This window comes from Octopus bimaculoides, chromosome 1 (assembly GCF_046866305.1).
Source record: "Octopus bimaculoides isolate indiv1 chromosome 1, ASM4686630v1, whole genome shotgun sequence".
Classification (NCBI taxonomy): Eukaryota; Metazoa; Mollusca; class Cephalopoda; order Octopoda; family Octopodidae; genus Octopus; species Octopus bimaculoides.
The window spans coordinates 127,082,149-127,097,556 of NC_142928.1; the positions used below are offsets into that span (position 1 = coordinate 127,082,149).

Here is a 15,408-nt window from a genome sequence, read left to right on the forward strand (position 1 = left end):
TACGAAAAAGTGTAAACATATAAATTGATACTTAAAGCTTTGAGAAGATTCAGCGGGAGGATAAGAAAAATTTCAAAGAATCTAACAAAAGCCTGCAGGTACATTGTGCAGTAATTGCATTAAAGTTTAATGTGATTAAACATTAGATATGAACACTTAAGGTTTTAGCCCTAGCTAGGCTGAGTCATTTTAGTAGACTACATTTTTTTCATATAAAAATGTTCATCAACTCCTTTCTTCTCCATCTTATAATTTTCAACAAAAAAACTATAAGATTTAGTAATAGAAATTTTCATGAATTCAAATCAAATTGACAATATTTCAATGTAGAAAGACTGATATTATGAAAGTATGTTGTGATGGTTAAAAAGTAAATGTATTTTTCAACTGCTCTATGTTTTAAAGCAGCATGGCTTAGAAATTTTTTCTATCGACTTATGTAATGACCTCAAATGCCAATCAGAAATCACACAAACATCAGAAATGAGATAAAGAAGGAACCTCAGCAAGGACACTCAACGAGTTAGAAATAGAGTCAGATATCTATAAATTTACACCTAATCATCTAAAAAAAAAAAAAAAAAAATGATATATTGACTGATGCAGTCTCTACAGCAGAAAAAGAAAAAGCAGTATGGTGCCAGTTGGAACATCTTTGAATATAGGTTTGCTTGATTAAGACTGACATGAAACTAACAAACAACAACATCAACATGGAGAAGCCTAAAAGCAAGAATGCCAAAACAAAGGAAGATTTGGGAAGTTTTAACTGATGCTTTTGATAGGTATATATCAGAAGCAATTTGAATAATATATCTTCAGCAATTTGATAATAACAAAACAAAGTAAGCAAATTATAAACAACAGTCACAGTCACTATCACACTTTAAACAAGAAGCTAAATCCAATGAAATAGCCTAGCTTACTTATCATATAGTTGGAATGAGTATCAGTTAGCTGGAGAGGAGGAAAGACGTTATACAACAGAGATGTGGTACCCAAGGGAATGGAGTTAGAAAGTAACCACACTCTACAGTTTATCACCGGAAGTTCATCCCTCTGTCATCCTGTCAACCTCGGCTGTCTCCCGGAACCCATCTAGTGGCCTTGGCCATCCTCTCCCCTACCTTTGGGTAGCGCATTAAGGTTGAGAAATGTTTGCAGGTTGTAGGTACTGTTTTGCTTATGAATTCTTCCAATTGCAAGTTTTCTTTTCAGGTACACGACACTGCTTTTCCCCTTCCCAGGCTACAGGCCCACACCCCCAACACCCATACTGTTAGGATTGGCACTCTCAACGTCGGCACGCTGAAAGGTAGATCTGGTGAAATTGTTGAGATGCTTGAACGGAGATGCGTAGATATGTGCTGCATCCAGGAAGTAAGATGGAGAGGAGGTTCTGCAAGGTTCCTCACAGGCAAAGAACACAGGTACAAGATTTTCTGGGCAGGGAACACTGACGGGGTCGGGGGCGTAGGAATACTTCTAGCGGAGAAATGGGTGGATAAGGTAATCGAGGTCGTTAGAGTAAGTGACAGAGTACTTAAGATCAGACTAGTGCTTCATCATAGATTAGCTACTGTCATCTCAGCCTATGCACCTCAACCTGGGCTACCAGATGGTCTGAAAGACCAATTCTATGACACCCTCTTGCAAACTACCTCGTCGACGAGTGACAGGGACCTTCTCTTTGTGGCTGGAGACTTCAACGGTCATGTCGGACGTCGTGCTGGGGGCTTCCATGGCATACATGGAGGCTATGGCTTCGGTTCCCGCAACGAGGAGGGAACCAGACTGCTGGAGTTCTGTGATGCAACCAATCTTATGGTCTGCAATACCAACTTCAGGAAACCTGCCAGTCACCTAGTCACCTACCGCTCCGGCAGACACTCTAGCCAAATCGACTACATCCTCGCCAGAAATAGGGAAAGAGGGCGGCTTATAAATGCCAAAACCTACCCTGGCGAAGAATGTACCCCACAACATAGATTAGTAGTTAGCGACTTTGGGATCAAGGCAAAATGGGTGCCCAGAATTAGACAGGCTTGGAGAAGAAGGGTGTGGAAGCTTAAAGACCCTGCAAACGGACAGAGGCTTAGAGACAAGTTACTTGAAGCATTTAACGAAATAGAAGGGGATATAGCATCATACAACGTGGAAGACAATTGGAGATTTCTGCGGGACAACCTGTTGAAAGCCACCGACCAGATTTGTGGGTGGTGTAAGGTCCCCTCCCAACCCAGAGTAACGTGGTGGTGGAACAAGGAGGTAGACAGGGCTATTAGACAAAAGAAACAAGCTTGGAAGGACTGGAAGAACGGTGGTAGCAGGGAATTGTACCAATGTGCCAGAAGGGAGGCTAGGCGACAGGTTTATTTAGCCAGAGGGGAAGCAGATAAGGAAAGATTTGCCAATGTTCTGCGCCGTGAGGACCAAAGACTCGAGGTATTTCGTGTTGCAAGACAGTGTAGGAGAGAGAATAGTGATGTTGTAGGAGAGAAATGTGTTCGCATGGATGATGGTACGCTTGCATTAAATGAGGATGCAAAGAAAGAGGTCTGGAGATGCCACTACGATAGATTGCTTAATAAAGAGAATGAATGGGAGAAAGAGAGCCTGCCTTATGTCGACCCAATAGAGGGACCAGCTATCCGAGTTGATAGTACCAGGGTAGATAAAGCAATTAAGAGTATGAAGATCGGGAAAGCCCCCGGCCCATCAGGAATCACTGCAGAGATGCTCAAAATATCTGGCAGTGTTGGCTATAGCCTAGTCACCCGTATTACGAACCAGGTGATACACGAAGGAGTCATACCCTATGACTGGTGTAGCAGCATCATAGTCAACTGCTACAAAGGTAAAGGGGACGCTTTAGATACAAATAATTACAGAGGCATCAAGCTGTTAGATCAGGTTATGAAAGTTACAGAGAGGGTCATAGCCCAACTAATTAGGGAGCGAATCAATTTAGATGAGATGCAGTTTGGGTTCGTGCCAGGTAAAAGCACTACTGATGCCTTATTTCTAGTGAGACAGTTGCAAGAGAAATACCTAGCCAAGGATAAACCTCTGTACCTGGCTTTCGTTGACATGGAGAAAGCCTTTGACAGGGTCCCCCGATCCCTTATCTGGTGGTCAATGAGGAAACTTGGGATAGAAGAATGGCTAGTGAGAGCTGTGCGAGCCATGTACAGAGATGCGGCCAGTAAGGTGAGGGTTGGAAATGAGTACAGCAATGAATTCCGGGTAGAGGTAGGGGTCCACCAAGGTTCCGTCCTCAGCCCCCTATTATTTACCATAGTCCTCCAGGCAATCACAGAGGAGTTCAAGACAGGTTGCCCCTGGGAGCTCCTCTATGCTGATGACCTTGCCCTAATTGCGGAGTCACTATCAGAACTAGAGGAGAAGTTTCAGGTGTGGAAGCAAGGTCTAGAATTGAAGGGCCTTAGAGTCAACCTAGCTAAAACCAAAATCCTAATAAGTAGGAAGGTAGATAAAACACAAACCCCTTCAGGTAGATGGCCCTGCTCAGTATGTAGAAAAGGAGTAGGTAGTAACTCTATAAGATGTACCCGGTGCAAGCTATGGACACATAAGAGGTGCAGCAACATCAAAGGCAGGTTAACTAGCAAGTTAGTTTTTGTTTGTGGCAGATGTTCAGGTGCAATAAAGACTGCAAACAAACAGGAAACAACTTCTATCTCATTCCAGGGTGAAAAACTAGAGGTAGTCGATAGCTTCCGCTATCTGGGCGACCAAGTTAGTAGTGGGGGTGGGTGCGCTGAAAGTGTAGCTGCTAGAATAAGAATAGCCTGGGCAAAGTTTAGAGAGCTCTTACCCCTGCTGGCGACAAAGGGACTCTCACTCAGAGTAAAAGGCAGACTGTATGACGCATGCGTACGAACAACCATGCTACATGGCAGTGAAACATGGGCTGTAACTGCTGAGGACATACGTAAGCTCGCAAGGAATGAAGCCAGTATGCTCCGTTGGATGTGTAATGTCAATGTGAATACCCGTCAGAGTGTAAGTATCTTGAGAGAAAAGCTGAACATTAGAAGCATCAGTTGTGGCGTGCAAGAGAGACGATTGCGCTGGTATGGACATGTGGTGAGAATGGAGGAGGATAGCTGCGTGAAAAAGTGCCACACCCTAACAGTTGAGGGAACCCGTGGAAGAGGTAGGCCCAGGAAGACCTGGGCTGAGGTGGTGAGGCAAGACCTTCGTACATTGGGCCTCACCGAGGCGATGACTACGGACCGAGACCTTTGGAAATGGGCTGTGCGTGAGAAGACCCGGCAAGCCAAGTAAGATCGTTGCCAGTGCCGCTGGACTGGTTCTTGTGCGGGTGGCACATGAGATGCACCATTTTGAGCGTGGCCGTTGCCAGTACCGCCTGACTGGCTCCTGTAGGATTTTCGAGCGAGATCGTTGCCAGTGCCCCTGGACTGGCTTGTGCGGGTGGCACATAAAAGACACCATTTCGAGCGTGGCCGTTTTCGTGCGGGTGACACGTAAAAGCACCCACTACACTCTCTGAGTGGTTGGCGTTAGGAAGGGCATCCAGCTGTAGAAACTCTGCCAAATCAGACTGGAGCCTGGTGTTGCCATCCGGTTTCACCAGTCCTCAGTCAAATCGTCCAACCCATGCTAGCATGGAAAGCGGACGTTAAACGATGATGATGATGATGATGATACATGTAGTGAGTTTCAGAGAAAGTATTATGACCAAAATAGGATGGTTGAACCACAATCAAAATGTCTTGGAAAACATAACACAACATCTAAGGGATTTCCAAAGTTTCCAAGATAGACATTAAAGAAAATACAGTCATTATCACCTGTTACTTACTTCAAACACTCCAATTACAAATGAAGAAGGAAGCTTCTGCTTGGACACTTGACTTAGAAGAAATAGTAGCCAAATCACCCTAAAATCACTCCCTACTATCTTTAAAAAAGGAAGCAGACATACTGGACAATGTAATCTTAGGTATACAAAAAGACAATGTTTGTGGATACATCACTGTTGATTACAGATTTGCTTGGTCATGGACTAACCAATAACAACATTCTAATTACAGAAGTTTAATTACAATAAAACATGTTAATTCTAATCAGGATCCATTCATTGTTAACAACAAACAAGATGAGGACAAATATCCATCAATTGTAAATGATGTAAATAATGTCCATTTATTTAGTACTCAACTTAGTTTCCATAATTACTGATCAAATGAGAGATGATTCTTATTCTGGACAGACATCAGCTACTGTAATTTTTACTAGATAAGCTTGGCACATCTTACCTTCAAGCAAACTGAATCAATGTAGAATTAATGTCCAGAGACATACTGAGATATCTGCTGTCAGATTTGAAACTGATCCACAAATTGAAAGATCAATTTTGACATCCCAGGTGAAAATCTCAGGGGTTTCATTTTTAATCTGAAGTGATATGTTATAAAATGGTTTAAAGAGAACTGTCATTCATTTAAAATGTGGCCTTTGTCATTCTGAGTTACTACCATGAACAGTCAAGAAGCAATTTTTTTTTTCTCTTTTCAAAAACTTGCAAAAATTGTTTTACAACACAAAATTGTCACATACTCTCAAAGAAGTCTCAGATGGATATCTAATAAGAAAATTCTTTGTGGTTAACAATTTTAAGACTATATTTCATTATACAACTTATGAAGCACAATGACTGAATTTAAGACAAATGACTGCATGAACAGGAGCTTAAATTTTTCTAAGGTCAAAATATTCTTTCCTAAAGCAAATCACAAAAGCTCTAAATAATTTAATCTCACAAACAACAAGTTCAACACTTCATGGCTGAGATTAGCAGAAATATATTAAGCTATCCAATATTTTGTAGAAAGGATAAAAAAATATCCAAACCATGCCTTTATGGAAAAACAGCTGTAAAATAGAAAGAAAATCTCTGATAAACACATTTAGAGATATAATAAGTCTATTTTCATTTCAACTAATGTCTATCCAAGAAAATATTCTGTAAAAAGATTGTAAAAAAAAAAAAAAAAAAAAAAAAAAAAAAACGTAGTCTTTCTGATTGTAAATAAGACACTTATGAATTCAATATGAATATTTCTTCCACTAACTTTTTAGTTACTTCAAAGTTGGATAGCAGTTATACATGACAAATATAAATACACTAGTTCATGACAATGAACAGCTTTCAAGTATTACTACTAGTCAATATTTTTTCAAAAAATATACAAATGAGATGCTGGAACCTGTGTCAGTAATGCTTAACTCATTTTATACAATATAGTAGATCATGTGACACAATCTCATAAACAAATATATATATATGTTCTTTTATTCTTTTACTTGTTTCAGTCATTCGACTGCAGCCATGCTGGAGCACCACTTTAAAGTGTGTTAGTCAAAGAAATCACCCCCAGAACTTATTCTTTTTAAGCCTAGTACTTATTCTATTGGTCTCTTTTGCTGAACTGGTAAGTTATGGGGACATAAACACACCAGCATCAGTTGTCAACACACACAAATATATCCATTTTCTAATTGTTACACACATTTTGGGTAAAACCTCCACTTTTACCCGCTCCCATTGATTGCACCTAGTATAGCACTAGTGTAGCAATAATTGGGTACCCTCCCAGCAGTATACTGGATAGATACTATCCCTTAGTGGGTTGAACCCCCAACCCCTAACTCTCTCACGTTATATATATATATATAAGGTTGTCAATACACACACAAATATATATATATATATATATATATATATATATATATATATATATATATATATATATATATATGACAGGCTTCTTCCAGTTTCCAAATCCACACACAAGGCTTTGGTCAGCCTGAGGCTATAGTAGAAGACACTTGCCCAAGGTGTCATGCAGTGAGACTGAACCTGGAACCATGTGGTTGGAAAGCAAGCTTCTTACCACACACCTGAGCCTTATATATATATATATAAATCTTGTGTAATTCTTTTTATTTATTTTAATTTTGTTTATAATTGGATGCAAAATTTTGACAAGAGGCTTGTAATCACTTTTAGTAAGCGACCAAAAATATAATCATATAAGTAAGGAAGTAAACATATTTAGATATTTGTATAAAATCTTGTTCACAACAATCATTACTTTAACATCCACTTTTCTTCAATGGATTGCGTCAAATATTTTCTGATCTCTTAATCTTATGTCATCTCATTAGTGAAGCCTTACAATCTCAGATCTCACCAACCTAAACTTTTCCCCCCATCTTTTATTTTCTCTAATACTATCACAAAATCTCTCACCACTAATTTACAGAACCTGTTCATCTGCTTTGCAATATCTTGTCTCAATAAGCACAAATCATCCCTCCTTGAAATAACTCTATAGTACTTAATTCTTTTTTCAAATCATTTGCACTCAACATTCTCTACCTTAGTTTAGGATATGCTCACTTTCACAATGTTTTGATAGCATCATTATGAACTGCTTAATCTGATTAACCCTTCTAGATGAGCCTCTGCTTCAACCACATAGTTGATTGGTTGCTTGTGGAAGAGTGCTTCTTAGGAATAGTTAATTGTCCACTACACTATGTGAATTTCTGATCTATCTATCTGCTTATATCTTTAGGTGTCACAGACGCAGTTCTTCAGCTTCCCCACTCTCCATATGTTAGTTATGATGGCTACTCATCTGATGCAGTGTGATAGATACAGATTTCTTCAATCCACAATCTAAGAACCATTAATGAATACAATTTATATTGATTCCTTTTCAGCAATAAATGTCTAGAAATTATGTTATCTCTATAAGAAATGTTTTCCATGTTAGGAAATTTATATTTTAACCAAAATATTTTAAGTAATTTATATAACAGTTTATAAGTAACCAAATAATTTATATTTTAACCAAATTTTAATCAAAAAGTTTTAGACTTTGTTATTATTAGGTCCATTTAGGAAATATTTGCCCTTAGAAATTTAAATAGGTTTACATTGTATACACTTTAAAAACACTAGTAAAATTGCTTCAGTCTTTCAGCGTTTTATATCCCTTTCTCACATTTAGCATGGTTGGAAAGATTTGTGCAAACTGTAATATTGTTAGAACAAATATTTTTACAGCTAAGTGAACTAACAATTCAATTATGAAATAAGGGTTGAAATAATCTGAATTATTGTTGCTGTTTATTTTGTATATTGTAATGATAATGCAAAACCTTGCTTGCTGCTTTCCAATTGTTTAGTTACAGTCTAGACTGTCATATTGTATGTGTTATTAAAATAGTCTCCTAGACTACTTCCAGTAGCATTGTACCCTTCACTATTGGTAGTAAGTGTGGAAACAAACACCTATATTCATTAAGTAATGAATATGTTGATATGGAGAACTGAGAATCGCATACGATGTTATTTCTACACTAACTTTCATAATTGTTTTTGTAAGTTTTTTTTTTTTAAACTTGAAGCACTGACCATGAATTCTAAACTCTGTGTATATGTTCTTTATTGGAGTGAGAGGTGAGAGCTACATATGATTGAGTCAATAAGATACCAAAGGTCATATTTTCTGTCACTGGTGGTCAAAGGTCATATTTTCTGTCACTGACAGTTATAGGCAGGTCCCATAGACAGGTACAGTTTAACTTCTGTAGGTAGTGGTAGCATTGTAAAATGTAAGAGCATTTCATTGGCATATGAATTTAGCCATAGGACATGTTAGGTTGCACCAACCTCAATATACCTAAGACAAGCTTCTATGTGAGACATGAGAAAACTGTGGCTGACAGGACTTTCTGAATGACAAGACTAATGAAAAATTACCTGCTGTTCTTTTAACAGTGCAGCCTGTCTAATGATGAGCTATATCACATTTGGCTTGCTTCTAAAAATGGTTGCTCATGCCTGCTCTTTGTTGACAGTCAACTTGTCCAAAATAACAATGAAATCTCCATCATATGATATCCTACTGTTTTAGAAACTGACACGTTGGATGATGTAGTCCTGGGGTCCCTGCTCATAAAAACCAGCACAGTTGTAGTTGGAATATCTTTGATTATAAGTCTATTCAGTCAGGACTAACATGGGGCTAAATACAACACATGCCTACCACCATAGTCTCTAACCCTCATACACAAGAGTGGAGGAGCCTTGTTGCTTTTGTAAGGGATTCATGGTATCAAATACTGGAAAAAAATTATTAACAAAGTTAAATAACAGTTAAATGAAGAAAATAATATAAAAGCACTCACTGTTATTTAATGAGAAAATGTGCATGATATCATTGAATCCCAAGCTATTTTTCGATAAAAATTTATAACACAAACTAATCTTCCACGTTAATTTGTGTAACAACTTTGATCTTTAATTATGCTCTTTAAATAACTGACAAAATTAGATTTAACGATTTTATGTTTTACTATCCAATTTACTATCAAACTTGCCTCTTAACTTCTAATCACCATCAATGATGATATCGTTTTACAATTTTTCTGTGGTCATACTGGGGCACTACTTTCAAGTGTTGTTGTTGATTATATTGACCACTGTAGTTTGTATGGTATTTTATTAACCTTAAAGTAAGAAAGACTCAGTCAACTGTTATGACAAGGTATTTCAGCTCGACTCACCAGTCTTTTTTACTCTCACACTGACCCCTCCACCCATTTAGATCTCCAGATCAACACTGGTCAGTTCAGGTCATATGGTTGTTTTTGTGGTCATAACAACATCAGTTCTTTTATTGGTAGGTTCACGTGGTACAGGAAACAGGATGTTGGAATTACATTGTTGGCATCCTGCTGGATGTGTTCAGTAACATCGGCTTTTTTACATTGGATACTATATATGGTAAAACAGACGACATATCAGTTAGTCATTATTTTGTTGGGTGTGCTGGCATGGCTGTGTGGTAAGACAGAAAAGTAGAAAGAAAATAAAATATATGGGAGAGATTTTTTTATAAGATGTTTAGTTACTAAATATTTTATAAACAATCTCTGTTTTGTTTTATTTGCTACAATGCATTCTGTAAAATACCCAAAGTCTGGATTCATACCATATTACACAAGTACAATAACTTGAGTAACAAGGCACACAAATAGGAAAAATGATGTATCTTATTATTGTCGCCAGAGGTACAGCCTATTAATGAACTTCAAACCAATGGTAGCTGATAAATTCAATCAAGCCCACACACAGCGACAGGAGATACAATTCCTGCAGCCTATTGAGATTACGACCTTGTATGCCCGTCATGCTAACTTATTTGTATCTGACATCATCAAAACAATTAATTTCCCACAGGGTAACTAATGTCACAAAACTACCATACCCAACAGAATAATGACTAACTGACATTTCGCCTGTTTTACCATATATAGTATCCAATGTGATATTTGCATTCATAACAGTTGCCTGAGTCGTTCTTACTCCTTTAAGGTCAATAAAATACCATACAAACTACAGTGGTCAATATAATCAACAAAAACACTTGAAAGTAGTGCCCCAGCATGACCACAGAAAAATTGTAAAAATATATCATCATTGTTTTAACTTACACTTTTCCATGCTTGCATAGATCAGATCAATTCTTTTAAGGCAGGTTTTCTACAACCAGTTGCCAATGTTCACTTGTTTGTTTCCAAGCAAGGCAATATTTCCCTTACCTCTTTGAATAGCGGATTACTCAAAGGGTGAACATATTTTCATGGAAGATTACAAATAAAGAACACCATGACTCTCATTATATGCATGGTGACTTTGTTTACAATCAGCATGCAAATGTTGAGGGAACACAGCATATATACATACATGCATGCATGCATACATACATATATACATCCATGCCAGTGACATGTAAAAGGCACCTGCACCAGTGACATGTAAGAAACACCCAATACACTCTGTAAAGGGATTAGTGTTAGGAATGGTATCCAGCAATAGAAACCAAACCAAAAGAGATGGCTGGAGTCTGGTGCTACTCTCTGGCTTACCAGTCCCAGTCAAACCATCTTACCCATGCCAGCATGGAAAATGGATGTTTGATAATGATGATGATATATTCATACAAATGGGTTTTTAAAACTTACATCTATGAAATTTGCTCACAAGACATTGGTAAGCTTGAGGCTCTTGTACAAGAATCTTGCCCAAGAAACCATGCAGTGTGACTAAATCTGAAGCCAAATGACTGCAAAGCAAACTCAACCAAGCAGCAATGCCTGTGTTAGGAAGTATATTATGTACTTTTATCCTACATATATATTATATATAAATCCATGGCTGTGTGTTGAGAAGTTTGCTTGCCAACCACATGGTTCCAGGTTCAGTCCCACTGCATGACAGCTTGGGGAAAGTGACTTCTACTATAACCATGGGCCAACCAAAGCCTTGTGAGTGCACTTGGTAGACAGAAACTGAAAGAAGTGCATTGTATGTATACATACATACGTGAGTGTGTGTGAGTCTTTGTGTTTGTCCCCCTATCACTGCTTGGTTTGTTATGGCTCCATAGCTTAGCAGTTTGGCAAAAGTGACCAACAGAATAAGTACCAGACTGGAAAAAAATAAGTAGTGGGGTCAATTTGTTTGACTAAACCCTTCAAGGCAGTGCTCAAGCATAGCCACAGTCCAAAGACTGAAACAATTAAAAGATACATATATATATGATTTTAAATTCTCAATCGCAGAATAATGCTAATAATATAGCCTGAACAGGATAAACTATCCCTATTTTGCAGAGAAAAGTGTAGGTGGCTAAAGTTTTATAAAAGTATGTATATATATATATATATACATGTATATTACACACACACACACACACACACACACAAACACACACACACACACTAACATATTTCAGCAAAAAAAAAGGTAAATAATATATAAACTTGTATGTTTTTAAGTTTAACACTTTTTTTGCATTTTATCTATCAAGGTTGACATTCAAAGCCTTCTTCTAACTACAACAAAGTAAATTAAACCTTCCTGTAAACTGAACTATTACTTTCCTCTCGAGAAACAATAAAAGGTTAATGAGGTCACCACTATATGTCAGCTATTAGTTAAGTGAGAATGAGAAAGTTCATAGATGACTTTGGTAACACTGCACTCCAGAGAATAGGGTTAATTTATTTCAGCTGCACTGTATACTTTAGCAGAGCTATGGTATTTAACAATATTGGAATTAGCCAAACACATCTATGACACAACCTCTTAACATTTGAGCTGATAAAATAGAAACTTTATTGTCAAAGTAATAAAACACTTGAAACTTACTTTTATTTAAAGATAACAAATTTATGTATTCAAGTGAGTTTGAAAATTTTTGAAAACTATTCTAAAATGTTAGCCTGAAAATAATTGAAATACCTACCTATCTCAGTGAAGTGACACACTACCTTAACCCTATGTAACCTGAAAAAGCAATTTTCTCAGTAACTGATGATCAACTAAGATAACAAAAGAGTCTCTATATAGTGATTCACGAGAAATGGCAGCAAATTCTTCGTCAATTTACACACTACTAAAGGTAGTAGTATGGGGGCATGCACTGTAACAGCACGTTGCTGCATGCACCATTTGCTGGTGGTTCCCTACTCCTGGCAGATGAAACCTTTGCACCACTCAGGTGACAACCCTTCAAATCATAGGTCTGTTTGGGTGGTCGTTGCTGGTGAGGGTTTTACAAGGTTGGAGTGCAAATCCTACCTCAACCTCTTTTAGTTGCCTTTTATGACACACAGAGAAAAAGATGGGTCTGTTCTTTGACATGCCAGTCTCTATATAACACTAGAGCAATGTGAAATGAAGTGTTTTACTCAGGAACACAACACACCAACTAGTCTGGGATTTGAACTCATGATTTGGCAATCATGAATGCAATACCCTAAACCATTAGGCCATGCACCTTCATACCCAACTGGATAATATAATCCTGAATATATAAGTAAAAAAAAAAACAGGATGGTCATGTCTGGAACACTTTTTATAAGGCTCAATCATTTTGCATCCAGAATTTTCCTTACTCAGTTTACTACAATCCATTATTGTTCTTTTTATATCCTGATGATGAAACAAGAACAAGGAGGAAGTGAGTAAGAGAGAGGAAGGTGTTTAAAAAAAAAAGGTGCGGAGAATGATGAATGATGAAGAAACAGCAACAAATTATAAAACAAAAATAGACTACAAAAGAAATGATGTAACTAATGCAAAAAATATTCACTAATTTCACACAAAAATATAAAAAGCAAAGAAAAGAGAAAGGGAATTGAGCATTTGATTTTATCGAAGAAATTAGAAATCACAAAAATGCTGCATTGAAAACATAGAAATTATAAAAATAAAACAAAATCTAGAATATCAAAAGAAATTCCTTTCATGCGTCCACTAGTACACACTGCATCGCTACCATCACTGTATGATTCAACATTTAAAATAGATATTCAAAACTGGTTTTAAGAAAGAATCAGAACCGTTTTGCAAGAGAGTTCTGTGTAAATTCTCAAGAAGATGCCACAATGAAGAATTTATTGGACAAAAGCAGAGTATACAAAGAAATGTGTGTTAATTAATCTTTTAGCATTTAAACCAGCCATATCTGGCCCAATATTCTACATGTTTTGTGTTCAAACCAGCCAGATCCAGATTCTCACACCTACCCTACAAAGTCATTCTAAAACTAATCACAAAGATAATGCATGATTAATTTAAAACAATGTGAATAAATAAGCATTATACTTGACAGAGTAATGTGAATGCTAAAGGGTTAAGGTAAGGATGCCAAGAGTGTTTTTACTCCTCTTTCTCTATTACTACACCTAATGAGTACTGATGAGAACCCTTGCTGTGCCACTGGACAATAAAAACAGCAATTTAGAAACAGAAAAAAGACTTAAGAAGTTTGCTAATAATAAAAAAAAATGTTAAAATGTTAGATTAGAAGAATGAGCAATTAAATATGTTTAATACAATGTCAGAGAATTGAAGCATCAGTTTGTTGAAACGTGACTGAATATCTTTATCCAGAAAATCCTACATTATGCTGTCACAGTACAGAAAATAGATGCGAGTCTGTTTTATCCTTTTTTCTTTAATCAATATTTTTCATGAAATAAAAAAATTAAATATTGAGAAAAGAAGGCATAAAACTTGTCATTTGAAGAAAATTTTATAATAGTATTGTTAGGAAAAAATGTGAGTTTGGAAAAAAAATTCTCTATGTTTGAATATTTGGCTACCAACTAGAATTCTGCTATTGAGAACTGTTGCATCATATGCAATTATCAAACTTGTATTATCAATTTTGATTAATTTTCAAAATGAAATTAATATTTCATATATGTAACCATATAAAGAGCAAAAAAAAAAACTGATGGAAAAGAAAAGTTCACAAAAGCTTTCATGGTACAAGAATTTCAGAAACAACATTAGAATTTTGAAATGAAAAAAATGTACATTACTGTGTCAATCTCAATATCATTCATTACTAGAAAGAAAACTGTAGTTACAATAATCTCAAGTAATTTTTAAAACATGTTTTACAAGAAATTTTATTTTAGAAAAATTATATTCTCTTAAAAGCAAGAATAGAATCTAAAATATCAATATTCTCTTGAATCGAACCAAGCACTTGAATCAATGAATTTAGAGAGTAAAATTTTAATCTAATCACAGGAAATTATTAGAATCTAAATGATAAAAACCAACAAGATATGGATATACCAAATGATATATTTTCAATGTTAGATACTCTATAAACAAATACAGATGTAAAATATAGAAAGAAAATACTTGTACATTACTGGAACCAGATTCAAAATACTGGGATATAATTGCAAATTCTATATTATCAAAAAATTGTTGGACTACACTGTTATGATGTATGTTACTTATCTCTAAAAACAATAATGTCTCTTTCGTCTACTTCCTTACTAAGGATGCTATATAGATAGCTCTCTTTTAAATTGATTAAAGAATGATATATGGAACTATTTTAATCAAAACTGTTTAATCAATTCAAGTTATTAATCTCTGACCCAAAATGAACAATATAGCTAAACCAAACAAATTTGACATTCTAACAAACTTTCCTCAGAAGGTAAGATTTTTTTATAAATCATGGCAAAAAGAATTCAAGTATTCTGATGAAGTATCAAACTAAGGATTTTGTTCCAACATATCAAGCTGAATGTAGCAGATATTATACAAGACAATACAACTTTTTGGTAATACTTTAAAAAGCTAGAAGTTTATGTTTAAGTACCCAATAAAATATATTGCCAAACACATTCTACCAACACTATTTTAAAATCCCAATGAAAACATAGATGAATTTCTATAGAATTTAACTTAATTGTATTAGTTCATGATAGCAACTTTAAAGCTACAGTGGTTAAAGGAAC

The 15,408-nt window shown here is 36.1% G+C and overlaps 2 protein-coding genes across 22 annotated transcripts in view; one reads left to right on the top strand and one right to left on the bottom strand.

Annotated features, from left to right (window-relative positions):
- Positions 1-15,408, bottom strand: part of LOC106873822 (glycosaminoglycan xylosylkinase) — a 424,441-nt gene that overhangs the window by 365,896 nt on the left and 43,137 nt on the right. The gene's annotated exons all lie outside the window — the stretch shown is intronic.
- The window catches only part of LOC106878725 (potassium channel subfamily T member 2), a 668,752-nt gene that overhangs the window by 258,042 nt on the left and 395,302 nt on the right, over positions 1-15,408 (top strand). The window lies entirely within an intron of this gene.